Source organism: Arvicanthis niloticus, chromosome 9, assembly GCF_011762505.2.
Source record: "Arvicanthis niloticus isolate mArvNil1 chromosome 9, mArvNil1.pat.X, whole genome shotgun sequence".
NCBI classification, from domain to species: Eukaryota; Metazoa; Chordata; class Mammalia; order Rodentia; family Muridae; genus Arvicanthis; species Arvicanthis niloticus.
In genome coordinates this window covers 4,977,442-4,996,245 of record NC_047666.1, presented here as the reverse complement: position 1 = coordinate 4,996,245, position 18,804 = coordinate 4,977,442, and the positions used below count along the sequence as shown (strand labels likewise).

The following is an 18,804-nucleotide window of genomic DNA, read 5'->3' as shown; positions in this document are numbered from 1 at the left end:
TCATTTATTTCCATATTGGCTCCATCAATCTGGATCTAACAGTGCTGAAACAAGACAAGGGTTTGGGGGTCCCTCACCCCAGACTCCCCCTCTCTCTGGAGATCTTTTCCTCTCTCTTCTCATCCATCTCCTCCTCTTTTCTTAGACACATGGCCACTCTCTGAGCTTACTAGGGCTTGATGACTACCAGCCATTACTTCAAGGCCCTGGGTTTTTGGTGTGCCTTGTAAACTCAAGTTTGGTTTTGTTCCCTCCTCTGTCATCTTTTAGAGAAAGAAAATGACTAAGAACCATTTTGCCAGTGCAGCACTCAAACCAAGAGGCCTATGTCCAATCATGTGTCTCAAAACAAATTGACTAGACATTAAGAAGCAAATCAGAATTCTAGTTAAATGATGCCTTGACATTTGTGGACACTGCCGATCCTGTGGTGGATAGAAAACACAAAGCTATCTGTTGGGAAATTGAAAGAAATGTCAGTTTTGAAGAGATAGGCCTCTCCATGGCTGCAACACCAATGGCCAGTGATGTTGAACAGCCATGTATAAACATGCCTTGAGGGTTTCATAAATTCCCCTCTTTAAACTTTTTCATAGTCAAAGTGAACAAACTAGAAAAATTAGATATGAAACTGGCAAAAAATTCACATTATGAAAGTATTATATTCTAAATTTCAAAGACATGGTAAGCTCTGTAGAATCTTTCACAGGGTAAGTTTTCAAACTATATGATTATCTGCCAGTAGGACTAGGCTATCACTTTCTAGTTGGTGGTTGAATCCCCTTCAAGGCATGTCCTGGTGGAATGACAACTTGTACAGTCTGGTATCAGATAATGAGTGTTAAACCTACAGTGATTTGAATGGTAGGAGGGACATTCCATTTCCTTCCAGCTGGGAAGTACTGGCAGAGCTGGCAAAAAGAGGCTGGTGGCAGTACTGGAATTCTATCCACATGCATAAAGGGCCAGTCTGGTTTACTACACTGCACCACAATTTTGATGCACAAACAAGCATAGTTTTCAGCAAGATGAAATGGATGATGATATGTACACTCATCCCCACTTTTATGAGCACCCCATAATGAACACTGACATTGTTCCAAAAGTTTCTCTGGTTTCTGGAGCACCCAGGCCACTCCCCTAGGCTTAACTCATCTCTGTGTTCCTTACTTACTGGGTCAATTTTTAGTCAGGTTAATAATTGTCTCTGTTGAGTTTCTTCAACTTCTTACTGTATTACTTCCTCTTGTTTGCTCTTCTTTAATGAAAGGACTTATTCTGGGTATCCTGCTTTGCCCGTGAACCATTTCTGCCAGCAACTCTTTTTGAGACGTTTGAGTTTTGGGAGCACCAGAACTGTCTGCTCCTGTGGAACTGTAGAACAGTTAACTGTGTCCTTCAAAGACTCCTGAGTATCAAAGGCAGCTTTAAAAATTAGATTCTTATTAGCTTGTTTAGAAGCTACAACAGAAGCCCTCTTGGGCTTTGCTGGCACAGGAAAACTGTAGTACATGCTTCCTGTCAGGGAGTCATGCATATGCATCACCTGGATACAGGTCCTGTCAGGAATCCATGAATAATGCATCATCTTCCTCCCCCTCTTCTCCTTGTGACTCAGAGTTGTTGTTTGGTTGTTTGGTTGGTTGGTTAGTGGTTTGGTTTGGCTTGGTTTGATTTGGTTTTGGTTGCTGTTTTTAACATTGAGAACTGAACTTATCACAAGGACCTTTGTCTTCCAAAAGCTTTTGTCCTCTGTAATTATTTTTCCAATTTTTTTTGTTTTGTTTTTATCTTAAGAAGGAAGTGCCTCTAAGTTTTGTCTATGCCATTAGGCATTTCTGGATCCCACAAACATTCTGCTCTGCATTTCTGGCTGTCCCAGCTATACAGCTGCTTGAAAGTGTCAATTTCAAGCATTCCTGCACTCCCTCCCTGGAATCCCACTGATCACTTCTCAAACCAGGTAGGTGATATTCACTCTCTTTCTCACCTTACATTCCCAATTCTCCAGGCTAATACCTGGCTTTGTAGTAGACTACCAGATCCAGCCTCTCCTCCCTCTCTGCCAGATGACCAGGGAACCAGGCAGATCCTTTCCCACCACCTTCTTCCTTACCCCAGATCTTTGTCTTACCAGCCAACACCCTGGAAACCCAAATTTTCAGAACCTTTCACCCAAACACAAAAGAATAAACCTTCTTCTCATCACTTTATGGAGCTTTCTCTAAAACTAACCACATACTCAGATACAAGAAAGTCTCAGAAGAGAGAAGAAAACTAAAATAAACCCCTATATCCTATCAGATCACCACAGACTATGAATGGATATCAACAAAAACAGAAAAAAGACACCTTACAAATTCATGGAAACTGAACACCTCTCAATGGAATTTTAAAAATTGATCAAGGCAGAATTTTTTTAATTAAATGAAAATAAAAATACAACATACATAAACTTATAAGATACTATGAAGGTGCTTCAAAGAGGCAAGTTTATGACACTAAGTGCTTACATTTTTAAAAAATGGAGAAATCTCATACTAGTAACTTAACATCACACCTGAAAGCTCTAGAACAAAAAGAGAAAATCACACCCAAAAGGAGTAGATGGCAAGAAATAACCCAACTCAGGGCTGAAATCAATAAAATAGAAAAAATAAAACAAAAATATCAAAGAATCAATGAAACAAAGAGTTACTTCTTTGAAAAAAATTAAATTGACAAATATTTAGTTCAATTAACTAAAAGGCAGGAGAAGAAGATACAAAATAACAAAATTAGAAATGAAAAGGGAGACATAACAATAGACACTGAGGAACTCTAGAGAATCTTGAAGACATACTTTTAAAACCTTCATTCCACCAAACTGGAAAATCTAAAAGAAATGGAAATTTTTCTTGATATATGCTGCTTACCAAAGACAAATCAAGATCAAATAAGCAATTTAAACAGAAGCAGTAAAATAGAAGCAGTAATTAAAAGTCTCTCAACCTCCCCCAAATGCCCAGGGCCAGAATTTTTGTGCAAATTCTAAGAGACTTTCAAAGAATTAACCAATACTCCTCAAACTATTCCACAGAATGATAGAAAAGAAACATTGCCCAATTCTTTTTGTGAACCAACAGTTAACCTGATACTTAAACCACAAAAAGACACAAAAAATAAAAATAATTGCAAACCTATTTTTATTATGTTCATAGATATGCAAAAATTTGTCAATAAAATACTTGTAAACTGAATCTAAGAATACATAAAAAAATCATCCACCATAATCAAGTAGGCTTCATTCTAGAGACTCAGGTATGGTACAAAATACATAAATTAATAAATGTAATCTACCATATAAACAACATAAATTTTTTTTAAAAAACATGATCATCTCATTAGATGCAAAAAAAAAAAAAAAAAAAAAAAAAAAAAAAAGGTTTTGGCAAGATCCAACACCCTTTCATGATAAAAGTCATGAAGAGATCAGAGATATGAGAAACTTATCTCAATATAATAAAGTCGATTGACAGCCCACAGCCAACACCAATTTAAATGGAGAGAAACTCAAACCATTTGCACTAAAATTGTCAACAAGACAAGGTTGTCCAATCTCTTTAAATCTTATTAATAGAGTAGTACTTAAATTCTCAGTGAAAACAGTTAGAAAACTGAAGGAAATGAATGGCATACAAATGGAAAAGTAAGAAGTCAAAGTATCTTTACTTGCAGATGATATGATTATATATGTAAATGATCCTAAAAATTACAGCTACAGCTGAACCATACTTTCAGCAAAGTCACTGAGTACAAAATTAACTTACAAAAATCAATTAGTCTTTCTATATATGAATAACAAACTGAAAAAGAAATTGGGAAAGCAACACCTTTCACAATAGCCTTAAATAGGATAAGATATCTTGGGGTAATTCTAACCAAGCAAGTGAAGACTTGTATGATAAAAACTTCAAGTCTTTGAAGAAAAAAATTTAAAAACATATCAGAAGAGGGAAACATCACTTATGCTCATGGATCAGTAGGATTAACATAATAAAAATCACCGTCCTACCAAAAGTAATGTCAAGAATCAGCGCAATCCCATCAAAAGTCTTCAGCTAAATTGAAAAGACAATTTTCAACTTTATATGAAAACACACACACAAAACAGTATTGCTAAAACAATCTTTAATAATAATAATAAAAAAATCTACTGGAGGTATTACCATCCCTGATCTCAAATTGTACTACAGAGCTATAGCAATAAAAACAGTATAATATTGGCATAAAAACAGACATATTGGTCAATGATATCAAATTGAAGAGCCAGACATAAAACCACACATACAGAGATATCTGTTTTTTATAAAGAAGTCAGAAATACACACTAGAAAAATGACAACATCTTCAACATATGGTGCTCGATAAATTGAATGGTTGTATGTTGAAGAATTCAAATAGATCCATATTTATCACCCTGCACAAAACTCAGCTCCAAATGGATCGAATACCTCAACATAAAGGCAATTATATTGAATCTTATAGAAGCAAACGTGTCTTTAACAAGAAAGGGCCTTCTGAACAGAACAGCATTCGCAGAAAAATTAAGATTAACAATTCACAAATGGGAGTTCATGAAACTGAATGCTTCTGAAAAGCAAAGGATACTATCATTTGGACAAAGCATCAGGCTACTGAATAGGAAACGATTTTTTATAAACTATATATCTAATAGAGGACTAATATCAAAAATATGTAAAGAAAAAAACAAAGCAAAAAACTCTCAACATTAAGAAAACAAAGAAATGACAGAAATATGGCATTGGCCAAGGACAAAGAAGTAGGCTTCAGGCAGGAATCTAACATTATGCTAGAACAAAGAAGTAATTTCAAGCAGGAATCTAAATCTTAGGCTAGAATGAGGAAGTAGGCTTCAGACATGAAAATGACTTTGGGCTAGGACAGGGAAGTAGGCTCAGATATTTTGGTCATCCTGATAAGCCCTTAGAAACAGTGATCATGGGAGTATTCACAGAATTTTGTTTATTGCCTTGTTTGTTCTTTGACTATTTGCATTTATTATATTGCTAGTCCCTCAACTAGAACTGACCAGAATACTTGCATGTAGTTAAAATGGTATAAAAGCAAAAAGGAGGATGGGGGATGGCATAGGGGGTTTCTAGGGAGGGAAAATGGAGAAAGGGGATGACTTCTGAAATGTAAATAAATAAAATAGCCAATAAAAAAAGAAAACAAAGCAAACCACTTTAAAAATGTGATACAGATCTAAACACAGTATTTTCAAAAGAAGAAACAGAAATGGCTGAGAATTGCTTATAGAATTGTTCAAAACCGTTACTCATTCGAGAAACACAAATCAAAACTAGTTTGAGATTTCATCTTAGGCCAGTCAACATGGCCAAGATCAATAAAACAAATAACAGCTCACACTGAAGAGGAGGTGAACACTCATACATTGCAAGTGAGAATTCAAGCTTGTATAGTAACTATGGAACTCAGTATAGTGGTTCCTCAGAAAGCTGGGAATGGGTCTACCTCAAGATCCATTTATAACATTCTTAGGCATATGCGCAAAGAACTCCATTTCCTACCACAGAGACATTTGCCCAACCATGTTCACTACTTACCTAATCAGAATAGCCTAAATTTGGAAACAGACTAGATGTCCATCAATAGATGAATAGATTTTATTTAATGTGGTACATTTACACAATGGAGTATTATTCAGCTGTCAAATAATGAAATCATGAAGTTTACATGTAAATGGATGAAGCTAGAAAATAAAACCATAGAGCGAGATAAATCAAACCCCAAAAGACAAACATAATATGTATTAGTTTATATGTAGATGTTAACTCTTAGGTAGTTGGTAAGTGGGATCCAATCGACATAACCGTAGAAATTAAGTATAAAGTAAAGAACTGTGGAGGTGATTGGATCACCCTAGGAAGGAGAAATAGTATAACTATGCGTGGATGGAGGAGACTGAAAGGAGCGGATCAAACAGGGAGAGGCAAGTAAAAGTGGCTAGGAAGGGAATATAGGGAGGGCCAGCTAAAACTATTTGAAGTCTTATATGGAAGACTAATACAGTAAAAGCTTCCTAAAATGCATACAGATATGAAGGTGATCTAAACTGAGTTGCCAAATAACAGAGGAGACAGAGGCCCAACCAGACATCTCTTGTCACCAAATAAAGCCTCTTGTTCAGGAAATACGTTATATCTAATCAAGTGGTCGGTCAAAAGAGCCCCACGGGAACCCCAAACACCCAGGCTATTGCCAAGACTATAGGCTGCTTTCTACTAACTGGTGGAAAGGTCCTATCGCTGAAGACAGCACCTAAACAACTCACTGAACATGGAGAAGTAGAGCTGATGCCCACCTACAGCCATCACTCCTACTGACTAGGTTTCATGGTACTGTAAGGTACTCTGTATGATACCAAAGAAGAAAGGTAAACAACAACCTAGATACAAATACTTTGATCTATACTAGTGACCTACCTGCTAGTACACTATTGTAGAACAAAACTTAGACTAACAAACCAATATCTTATTTGATTTAAGGCCTACTTTATGGGATAGAACCTATACCTGCTTAGGTGGGCCAGAACCTGAGACTAGACAAGCAAGGGACCTAGGAGAAAACAAGCACTATGGTCCTGCTAACAACAAATAGCTCCCAACGATGTTCTGCTGTATTCATAGATCCGTGTCTTGCTCAGTCATCATCAGGGACATATTCTCCTTTAGTAACAGAATTGGAGTCCCACAGCTGGACAAGGAGAGACATTGTAACTCTTAGTTCTAAATGGGATAGCCTCATTAATTCCCTCCCCTCACAGCTTAGAGAACCCTGTGGAAAAAAAGAGCTGGAAAAACTGTAAGTACCACTGGGGATAGAGAACACCAAGTAAATAAGACCTTCAAAACACATCAGGACCAATGCACATAAACACTCACAGAACTATAGCAGCATGCACAGGGCATGCATGGATCTATACCAGATGAAGTCCCAGCACTGAGAAGAATGGTAGACACAAGCCCACATCCCTAACTGAGGAGCTATCTCTAACTGGTAACTTCTCACAAATTAAAAATTAGTTTTCTCCAACAGAGTATCATTGGGTTTTGTGGAATTTAGCTATGTAAACCAGACCTCATGCTCAGCAGTACATGGCCAAACCAAGCAAACTCAATGGTATTTTTGGAGGGTTTCTTGTCTTATAAGCATTATTTAGGTCTTTCTCCTCTTTTCTTCCCCACTCTCGCTCTCACTCTCGCTCTTTTTCTCTCGCTCTCTCACTCTCTCACTTTCTTGCTTTCTTTCCCTACAGAACATTACTTACACATTATGATTTTTAATTTTGTGTTTTTAGGGGATTTTTGTGTTTGCCAATATACATGTCTCTGTGTCTACATGTTTCTTGTGCTTTTCCTTTGGTTCTTTGTTTTTCTGTTTGTTTCATCCTATTCAGGTTTGCTTGATTTTATTTTATCTATTATTATTGTTGTTGTTTTAGATGTCTGTTTTCTAATTAGAGTAAGATTGGATGTGGAGTTTGCAGTGGTTTATCAGCTGCCTGTGGGGAGGTGCAAATTGAAACTCTTCAAGGGTTGTTCTTAGGAAGGTGGGTGGCAGAACATGGTGCTCTCTAGTGTTACAGGTGATGTCCAAGCATGGGACATTAGGACCCTGAGTCCCAAGGGTAGCAGCTCTCGGAGGTAGGTCACAGCTGGCAATAACTCTCGGTGCTGCAGCTTGTTCCCATGTCTGGATGTGGTGATTCCTAAGCTCTTGGTAGCAGTGAATGTCACAGTTCTCAGCCAGCTGTCTGGGACACTTGACCTGGAGACTTGACAGTTCTCTGGAGCTCCTCTTGTGACCAGGGCCTGCAGGTTCTCTTGCTTTTTATTCCTCTTTAGACTCAGCTCTATGCCCTCATCTCTGTTTCTCCTGCCATCCTTCCTATCCTGGACACTCCTTCCTATGCAGAGCCAGCTCCCTGATCTCCCATCTGCTGACTTTCTGTCCATGCAGCTGAAAAGTAGGCATGAAAAGACCACTAGAAAGAAGCCTTTTGGTGGGCCTATTATTTTAACACCCAGAGAGACACAAGAGTGTCTGCTAGCTACTCCACATAGCTAATATTCTGAAGCAAGTGTTTCAGAGCAACAGTAAAATCTAAAATACCTTGCTTAGAATATAGATTGTTTATGTAAAAACAGCATCCACTGTTATCATAAAGCATATTAAACTGCACATTTTACAATGGATATATACTTTGATAAGAATTTTGTTCCAAAACAAATTTAAAAAATAAGTTTATTTCTGTTAAAAGTGTTTTAGCACATATTAATTACACACAATAATGAGTCTCATTGTGATATTTTGATTCATGTATATAGTCTCTTCATGTTCGCCAGGCTAGCCCTATTAGCCACTCTCATCCACTTTCCACTCCCATCCTTCATGTTCACCAGGCTAGCCCTTTTAGCCACTCTCATCCACTTTCCACTCCCATCCTTCATGTTCACCAGGCTAGCCCTGTTAGCCACTCTCATCCACTTTCCACTCGCATCCTTCATGTTCACCAGGCTAGCCCTGTTAGCCACTCTCATCCACTTTCCACTCCCATCTTTCTATTTTCATAGGGTTTTGTTTTTTGTTTTTTCTGTGTTACCTTGTGGTTATGTATAAGAATGTGAGTGTTTATCTGCAGGATCATGGGCAGCTTCAAAGTAGCTAAGCCAAGGAAGAAAATGTCTTCTGAAAAAAATGAAGAAATGCCTACTGATGCTCAAGGTAGGGCTGGGTCCTTATGAGTCCACCATTCTCCATGGTGGGATTTTGATGGGCCCAATCGTAAATAGGTCTTGTTCAAATAATCCTAACTCTATGACTTCAAGAATCCAAGAACACAAAGACATCATTGTGCCCAGGAGACAGCACTCGTCGGCACTCTATCCCTTCATCCAGCTCTTACCTTCCTTCTGCCCCCTCTTCCATGATGTCATCTGAGCCTTGCAGAGAGTGACAAGGTCCCTCACTCATGGCTAAGTATTCAACAATCACTTATTTTCCGCACTTTGACAAGATATGGATCTTTTTGTTCATCACTGCCCACCGCAATAAGAAGCTTCTGCAACCAAAGCTGGTAGCAGCCAGACTCTATGGAGATATATATATATATATATATATATATATATATATATATATATATCTCATGCCAGTTTACAAACTGGCAGCAATGGCTTCCACACTAGTGTCTGTGACTTCTTAGCTATGGGATTTTGACAGGTTTATAGTGCCAGACATGAAATCTCTCCTTTGGAGTAGCCTCACATCCAATAAGAAACCGGTTAACAGTGTAGCATGCAGAGACCATAGCTAAGGAATACTGCTGAGGATGGATATATTGTATAGCACTTTATGTCAATATGGAGGCTAACCAGAAAGAATAAAATCCAGCTTAGTTCTAGTTTGACCTTTCCATGTCCTGCAAATAGGGTGTGTGGCATCTTCAGCAATGAAGTCCCACTACCTAGTGCCAGTGGGAAACCAACAGCAAGGTCAATTGTCTACAATGTTTGTAGGGCCACAGAAGCCTCATTTAATAAATTTATCAGTAGTATCATTGCTTTGTGCATTTTTCTTCATTATTTCCCTTTTAAGCACTACTGGCATACTATATACCCAATAACTAAAATCTCATACTGTGTTTCTTTTTTGTGCATTCCACCAATGTGTACTAGTTTGAAATTATGCTTTTATCTTCAGCAGATTCTCAATACACAACCATCAGTATGTTTATTTATAGCTCAAGGGCTCCCATACCTAAATTCAAATGTTAAGATAAGGACAGTTGTTAGTACAAAACCAAAGTGCCTCTCTTGCACTGCTGACAGCAGTGCAAGAGAGAACCTGTGACATTACAGATCTGGGTATGTATACCTTATGGCTCCAGAACCATGTCGTCAGGTCTTAAAAATCTGCATACTCAAATCTATGTCCAAGTTCATCTTATGCTTTGGTGGCTTTTACTAGCACTCTGGTTCCCAGGAATTTCATGGTAGAATATATGATATATGTAAATATATGTAAAACACATGTAAATATATGTAATATATACATATACACATACACATACACACACACACACACACACACACACACACACACACACACACATATATATATATATATATATATATATATATATATATATATATATATGTAAAAGTCACCTGAATAGAAACAGGAGGTGTTGGGGATTATTAATCTGGCCCCTTTGAGAATATGTATGTCCAAACACTGAAGGTCCTTGTCCCCAGTTGGTTTTTGATCAATCAGTAAAGAGTCAGTAGCCAATGGCTGGGCAGGGAGACTGAGGGAGGATCTTTAGATTTGTGTGGGCTAGGGACTGGGAGACAGGAATGACCATGATTAGGAGGGAGAGGGATCAGATTTAGAGCTGCAGAAGGAAAAATCATCCAAAATGTAGGTGAGAAGGAATGAGGCCCCTGGAAGTGATGCCCAGAAGCCAGAAGCATCTTGGGCAGTAAAGACTAGGGGGCTGCCCAGAAGGAGCCAGGGCACCAGAGATAAAATATAGAATTAGAAGGTGTTAAGCCAGGAGTACTAGAGGGAATTGTGTGCTATCCAGTAGCCACAGGGAGGATGAGAAGAGCCCAGCCTTTGAGCTAGTCAAGGCATATTAAAATTAACTAGTGTGTGTGTGTGTGTGTGTGTGTGTGTGTGTGTGTGTGTGTCTGTGTGTGTGTGTCTTTCATGTGCAAGTGTGACCTATCAGGATTACAAAGCAGTTTAACCAACTACCACTACAAGGAGGTATTTAAATTAAGATTATAAAAATAAGAATGAGATACATATAAATGTTAAACTCATATGGCCTTCTATTCTTCCTTTTCCAGCTGAGAACTTCCAATTTCCTTGGTATCTCTCTCATATACACACACATACACAAAAAATCCATCTAAATGTAAAAGACATTAGGCTGCCTGTGTAACCTTTGTGATCTATGGTTTTAACATCTCTTTACAGTTCTGTCTAAAGCACCTCTAGAGACACCTCCTTAATACCAGTTATTGAACGGGGGAAAGAGATGGAATGGTGTCCCTCAGAGACCCTTTGAGCAATGCAATTATCAAAGCCCATAAATGATGACTGTTCAGTAAAGTAACTGCCTGTTGAGAAGCTCTCACCCTGGCTTTTAACGGTGTCCCGCTCTTTTCCCCAAGGAGCCCTCTTTCTATTAACTCCCCTATGCTTACATCTGTAAACTTTAGTCCTAACAAACACCGAATCTGCTTCATATTAATTTGTCATAAAATTATTTTTTGTGGTCAAGTGAAGATGCAGAAGCAAAATGAAACAAGTGTTCTAAAACTTAACCATGCACACTCTGGATGATGTTTTAAGGATGATGTTTTTAACACTATTCTAGGTGAAAAGTGGCACCAAAGTTTCTGACCCATGAAACAGACTTCATGTAATAAAGAAAAATATAGAGTATTCTGGAGACTTCTTACTTCTAAGAAACATCTTTTAAGCCTATGTGTTTTTATAACCCAAGTAAGTTGGCCCTCAAGTTAATAGTGCAGACCTTTGACCCAGGCCAGGCATGGATGGCACCCATGGAAAGAACTCACCATGGCCATCTAAACAGCTGGGAGCACCACCAAGTGTCTGCTGGGCAGACTGCACACAATTGTTGCTTAGCAGACTCTCAGCTAAAGGCCAATCAGCACACAAATGGATCACTTGGCTCCAAAACTCAATTCTATTTTGGTTATTTGCTTTCTAAAATTATCATTATGCTCTATGTCTTTTCGCTTTAAATTTTAATATTATAAAACAACAATTGGGAGATTTTAAACTTCTTTTTAAATCCATTGCCTTTCCTACTATATGGGTTTCAATAAACTTAAAAAGTCTTTTAAGCATCAGACAATCATCCTGAATCCACCTCTCATAGGTCAAATGAACTATGGATTATTTCTTTTTTTATTTACCAATATATCTAATATGTCATTTCAGTTAAACCTTGTTACAAAAATTAACTGGGAGATATGTTTGGCCCTCTTTTAATTTGCTTTTATTATTTAGTCTTTAGTAAATTTAATAGAGGTCAGATAATTTACAGTCCATCTTAAAAGGTTACCAAGAAATGCAGTCCAAATTGACTTATAAAGTTTGATGCCTTTCACCTGTTCAAACATAGAGCAAAGAGCCATCATTAACTTATTTGTACACACCATACATTCCATACATATGTTAATGCAGAAATGCACCTACAATGTTACCCTTAAATGTTTGTATGTTTTCAAGCAAAAGGACTGAGGAGGTGGAAAAGGCATCACCACCAACAGAACATGATCTCCTGGAAGGAAATCTATGATCTCCTGGCCACAGACCTCCACAGGCTTCCTCTTCCTCTATTCTTTGGGCTGTTTTGTTATTCTTCATTCTAATTCTGCTACTTCCCAGCCTCTCCCTAACCCTCCCAATACCCACCACTGGAGATTCTTTGCTAGGGAGACCTACAATGGACACTACAAAATCATAGGAACCCAAGACTGCCCACCTAAAAATGAGGGATTAGGGATTGAAATTCCTCTGCGCCCCAATTCCATCTCCCCTATCCCCAGCCTTTTCTTCTGCTTTCCATACTTCAGCACAGGTGTCTGCCTCCAGGAGGCCTCCATATATGGAGGATGCAGACATTGGGGATGCCAAATTGAATGCCAGTCATGGTGGCACATGCTCACTAACCATAAAATTCATTTTCAGCTTTCCATCAACGATCCCGGGGATGAACAATGGAGTATGGAAGTCATGGGTAAGCGCTACCTGAATGGCTACATTACATACCCCACAGCCAACATACACGTGTCTTGCCAGCTTGTCCCTGCCTCCAAATTGGCCTTTACCCACATTCTCATTCTTTAACAAGAAAATCAAACTCACAAGAAAATCCAAGTCACTCTCTCCTGGCTGCAATATGTCCAGTATACAGCTGAACTCCTTCCCCTAAACCACCCACCCAACTCCTCTTAATGTTTTTTTCTGTACTTCCCCTTCCTGGCCACTACTGGCAGCTTTTCCCATTAACATCTCACTCTGGGAACCCAACGGACCACTACTTCCATGAAAGTCACAAAACATTCCTCTCTTCAATCTACCCTTCCCCTTTTGACTTATAGGACACTCTTCAAGATGCCATCCTACATGTCCCCTGTCACAAAGCCAATATGTACTAATGCCCATCCCTGCTTCTCTGGTGCAACAACACTACTGGTTCCTGCATTAAACCCCATTTTCAAGATTTCCGCACCCCCATAATGATTGTTCCCTAGGTTTATCTCTATGAGCCTGAAGAATTCTCTCTACAGCTGGGAGGAGATGGAGGGATCTTCATCCTTCTGCTCATCAGACTGGGTCTCACCATCTCACTGGGCACCACAGGAGCCACTGGAACAACCCTCATGCAAAGACACTGTCTGGCCATCAACTTCCAAGACAGGCTTGGCCAGGCCACAGCTTCTACTACGAACAGTCTTGAATCCCTTCAACAACAGATCACTTCCCTATAGCATGTTGTTCTTCAAAACTTTAAGGCCTTGAAAGCAATGACTGGTGAACAGGGATGGACTCGTGTTGAGGGAGAAATGTTGCTTCTATGTCAATCAATCTGGACTGGTGGAACAAGATAAACAAATGCTCAAAGATCTCAGGAGAGATCTCTGGGCATGCTATGACACACACCCCCCCCCCCTCATCCTATGGCACTCAAACCTCCTGGTAACTTGGCTTCTCCCCCTCCTTGATCCCATACAGGCCACTGGAGTCATACTCCTTCTAACACTTTGGCTCATTCAAATTCTAAAACGTCAGATAAGTAGCGTTGCAAATATCCCTGCCAATTGGGTTCTGGTTCAGTACCAAACTGCTGCTGGCATAGTGGTTGATGACTATAATGACATCGTCCTTTTATAAAGCAAAAGGTGGGGGAAGATGTAGGGCAAGTGCAAGTGGGAGGATGGGCCTGGGGCAGGAGTAAGGTCAAGATGTGTCCAAATCCCAACCATCTCATTGTGAGACTGGCAGGCGTAAGGATTGCTCCCTCCCTGTTCCAGGCCTGTGTCCTCTGGTGTACATATCTCTGCAACTTCCACCTCCACCACCATTAAGATAGTTATATAGCCTGGTGGCCAAATTACAGATTTAACTTCCTCTCTCCCTATAAGGATATGTCCAGTAAGCACCTGAAATTCCTCTTCATGTAAATGAAGCATACCTAGCACCTCAGCCTCAACCAATAATGTACATTCACCCCCCAAACCCCTACCCACTCCCCAAGGTTTATTGCCACAGAATAAAGAAAGTTGTTTCACTAAAAACCATGTTGGAGAAAGTGATCTATGTGTTCTAATAGAGATAAGATGGTTTCAGCAAGATGACACCTTTCCCTTCTTTAGTGTCTTTTCTTTTCTTTTTTTAAAAGATGTATTTTTTTATTTATATGAGCTGTCTTCAGATACACACTAGAAGAGTGCATCAGATCCCATTACAGATGGTTGGGAACCACCATGTGGTTGCTGGGAATTGAACTCAGGACCTCCGGAAGAGCAATCAGTGCTCTTAACCGCTGAGCCATCTCTTCAGCCCGTCTTTTCTCCTTTGACTCCCACCCCAAACACATGTGTGTGGTTTTTTTTTTTTTCAAATTATCTCATGAGGATAAAGCAAATTCAATTCTCCTCTGAGAGAATTCGTGGAAAGAGGGAAGTAGTAATGTGTTGTGTAAATGCTCCCTCCTGAGCTCCAGCAATCTTCCTGCCTTCACCTGAAGAGCAGCTCTGCACATACATAGAGCAGTAAATGCAATTTAGATAAGTAGTAATACTTGACATAAGGCACTGTTATGTCAGTACTAAGATTACTGCTGCCATTTTAAGGGAGTAATAAAGAGTTTATTCTGGAGGCATTTTGAGTAACCATGGCCCCGGAACTTGGGTTACATGGTTACTCCAAATCTCCTGTTCCAACATGGAGGCAGTTTTCATGAAATTTTTATAGTTTTACAGAACAAAGAAAGTCATTACATCAAGGCAATTTAAAATACATTGACAGTAGAGAAGTGGATACAGCAAGAAGGGGGAAGCTTTCTCTAGGAACAAGGTGTTGGGTTGGTGAAAGTCATCTGCTCAGTTAACAGATTCTAAAATGTTTTAATCTATGAGGCACATGACTTTAGCTCGGGCACAGGTGGACAAGGAGTGGCCGGGCACACCTGTGAGGTATTTTTAGTTAATTGGATCATAGAAGGTAGGAAGACCCATCTTATACCTAGGCTACACCTTCTCCTGAAAGCCTGCATAAAAATACTTGAGAGAAGGAAGCTTTTACTTTTTGCCTGTTTTCCCTCATTCTCACTGCTAAATCATATATTCTACTGCTGAGGTATTCCTTCACTTGTATGAAATGAGCAAAATTCTTAGGATTCTGGTATTACTAAGGACCATGTTGTGGATTGAACAATTATTGGACTCTTGAATTTTCCATCAGGAGACAGCCACTAGTGGACTATTTGGGCCATAACCTATAAGCCACTCTAATCTCTCTCTCTCTCTCTCTCTCTCTCTCTCTCTCTCTCTCTCTCTCTCTCTCCCTCTCTCTCTTCCTCTCTCTTTTCTCTCTCTTCTCTTTCATGCTCTCTCTTTCCCTCTCTCTTTTCTCTCTCTTCTCTTTCATGCTCTCTCTTTCCCTTTCCCTCTCTCTCTCTCTTCTCTCTCTTCTCTCTCTTCTCTCATGCTCTCTCTTTCCCTCTCTTCCTCTCTCTTTTCTCTCTCTTCTCTCTTTCATGCTCTCTCTCCCTTTCCCTCTCTCTCTATTCCCCCCTCTCTTTCTCTCTCACACACACATACACACAGACACACACACACAAACACACCTGTTTTCTTATTCTATGGTCTGTTCCTCTAGAGAACACTTCCTAATACAGCTATCAAAAGGATTTCTTTGCATTGACTTATACAACTGGGCAAAGCATTCCAGCTATAGCCATCTCAATGATCCCAAGATGTCCTCTCAATAAAGAATTAAACAGTAAAATTCATTTACATAGTGTTCACTGAACCACATTTAGTTGAATTTTACATTGTGCTTTAGCAAACTCTTGAGGGCAAGGATTTGCTCGCCCTTCCGTGAATAAAGAGGAAAGCAGACGTTAGGAAATTCAACAAGACAGAATAAATCAAAATAGTAGAAATTGGTGATAAAGAGCAATAGACTTTAATACGTTGTCCTTTGCTTGCTGCAGAGAAGAACAAAATTGCATTTGTGCTGAGCTTGGAGATGGCAAATTCCCTTTGCTGAGCTTCACGGAGCTGTTGCCCTGAGTTCTATTTCAGTTACCATGACAGCTATCTACCTCTTGCCTTATATTCAAAAGACATTAGTCTCCTTCATTACTGCCACAAAATAAGCCATCCCATAACATCAATTACTTGAAGTAAATTGAATCAATGTTCCTTGCAACTAAATAAAGCCTGTAGAAAATACAGAAAAAAAACAGGTGCAATTTCATAGTCCATCACAAAGATGACCCCCCAAAGCTTCAACTATGATTACAATGGAAAAATGATATTCATAAATTCATTCATACAAGTGTTTAGAATCTGTGCTAAGAACAGTTCACTAGGTTATATTAGATTAAACAGACCTGCTTCTGACCTTATGGTACTTATATGGTAGGGCATAGAATGGAAATTAGATAAGCAAATGATCACAAGGTCATAAAATTACCCAGATGTGTTATTTTCTCAATGCTAAAAATACACATTTAATGTGAATTTTGAATGTGTTTTACTAAATCAGTCACCATCCTGCCAATATATTACACTCTGTGATTATTCTGTAGTATAAATTTAACTGAATATACTTCTTTCCTGGAGTTTTATTTTATTTATTAAATACTGATTTAATTGTTTAAATAGAAGCCATGACTAATTGCTAAGACTCTGGTACTTTATCATTCAGAAAGTCTCAGACTCTACTCACGTTTCTTCCTCAGAACATGGCTGGTGAAACCACTGCTTGAATCAGGCTTATATTGAAACTCAGATTAGCTTTTAGTTTAATAAAACACTTGTTATTAAAAATACATTCTTTATTGTTTCTAGATGCTTCCGTAAAGAAACACTTATATAAAACCAAGCATGAAGTATCATGTACTGAGCTGTGCTACAGTCACCTATGTCCTGAGTTAACACAGAGCATGTGTGAATACAACAGGTATAAATTCTGGGGTCCCTCCCTGAGCAGGACCAAGGAAAGTTAGTTAACAGAAAGATTTTTTTTTATAAAGGTTTTAAGAATATGGAAATTTTTTATTTCACAGAACCTGATTTCGAAGGCAGGATTGTTACAAGTGGTGCTGAAGCATGTGATGGGGTACAGTTCCCTGAGGTGAGAGAATCTTTTAGTACAACCACTATAGTTAACCCAGCACTGGAGCAGATTCTTCAGGTTATATCCTGGCATCATTAGTTTTCTCCTGAGAGAGCACAGATCATTTACTATAAGACAGTGGAATAGAAGGCTACAAATTCCCCCATTCCCTCTGTAGATTTAGCTTCCTTTCTCATGAAGAAGCAGGTTGCTCAGACCTCTGAATATGTGGCAGAGATGTAACTTGCTCTGTCACAGGATGACGTTATGCAACTTCTTTACTGTTGTTTGCTTTGTTTGTGTGGATTTATTTTGTTTTTTTGTTTGTTTGTTTGGTTGGTTGGTTGATTAGGGTTGTTTGGGTTTTTTTGTTTGTTTGTTTGTTTGTTTTGTTTTTGCTTTTTTGTTTTTTGAGACCGAGTTTCTCTGTATACCCCTATCTGTTCTGGAACTCACTCTGTAGATCAGGCTTGTCTGAAATTCAGAGATCCACCTGCCTCTGCCTCCCAAGTGCTGGGATCAAAGGAGTCATACCCAGCTTGACACTGCTAATCTTCAAATCCTGGGAGGCAAGAGACACTGAAAACCCATGTGCTAGCCTGCTTGAAGTAGCCCCATTAAAAAAAAAACAAAAAACAAACAAACAAACAAACAAAAAAACCAAAAAACCTATGGGGGCTGGAGAGATGGTTCTATGGTTAAGAGCACTGACTGCTCTTCCAGAGATCCTGAGTTCAATTCCCAGCAACCACATGGTGGCTCACAACCATCTGTAATGGGATTGGATGTCCTCTTCTGGTGTGTCTGAAGACAGTTACAGTGTAATCACACACATAAAATAAATAAATTTATTTTATGTCTCCTGGTGAAGGAAACTAGCTGGGGCAGAGACGGTTTGTCCCTTGCTTGGGACATCCAGTAAAATGTGTGCCAAAAAATTGAATGTAGTCTCATGAGTAATTCCAGAGAGATCAGTGTAAGAAGCCTTCATTTTAGCCAAAATGAATGTGCTGCCTCTCAGAATGTGAGCATGGTTTCTTAAATCACCGTGCTTCTGAGTGGCTTTTTACACAGAACATATAATTTATAACAAGCACATTTGAACACCCCCTTCCTCACCTGTATAATGAAGATAATGTACCTAGTACACGGTAAGTGCTCTGCTAAAAGCTGGGTATTCTTTTCACTGTTATTATTATCTCTGCTCTGAAATGCATAGTCAGGTGCTTCATGACTGTCCAGATGGAGAAAACCCATGCGTTGTGGGGAGAAACAGTCAACACATGGAACCAGTGCCCTGTTTGATAGCGCCCCTGGACCTGC

The 18,804-nt window shown here is 39.1% G+C and overlaps 1 protein-coding gene and 1 pseudogene across 1 annotated transcript in view; both read right to left on the bottom strand.

Moving 5' to 3' along the window:
• Positions 1-18,804, bottom strand: part of LOC117715471 (pyroglutamylated RF-amide peptide receptor-like) — a 58,135-nt gene that overhangs the window by 29,356 nt on the left and 9,975 nt on the right. The window lies entirely within an intron of this gene.
• On the bottom strand, positions 763-6,398 carry LOC117714924 (uncharacterized; annotated as a pseudogene).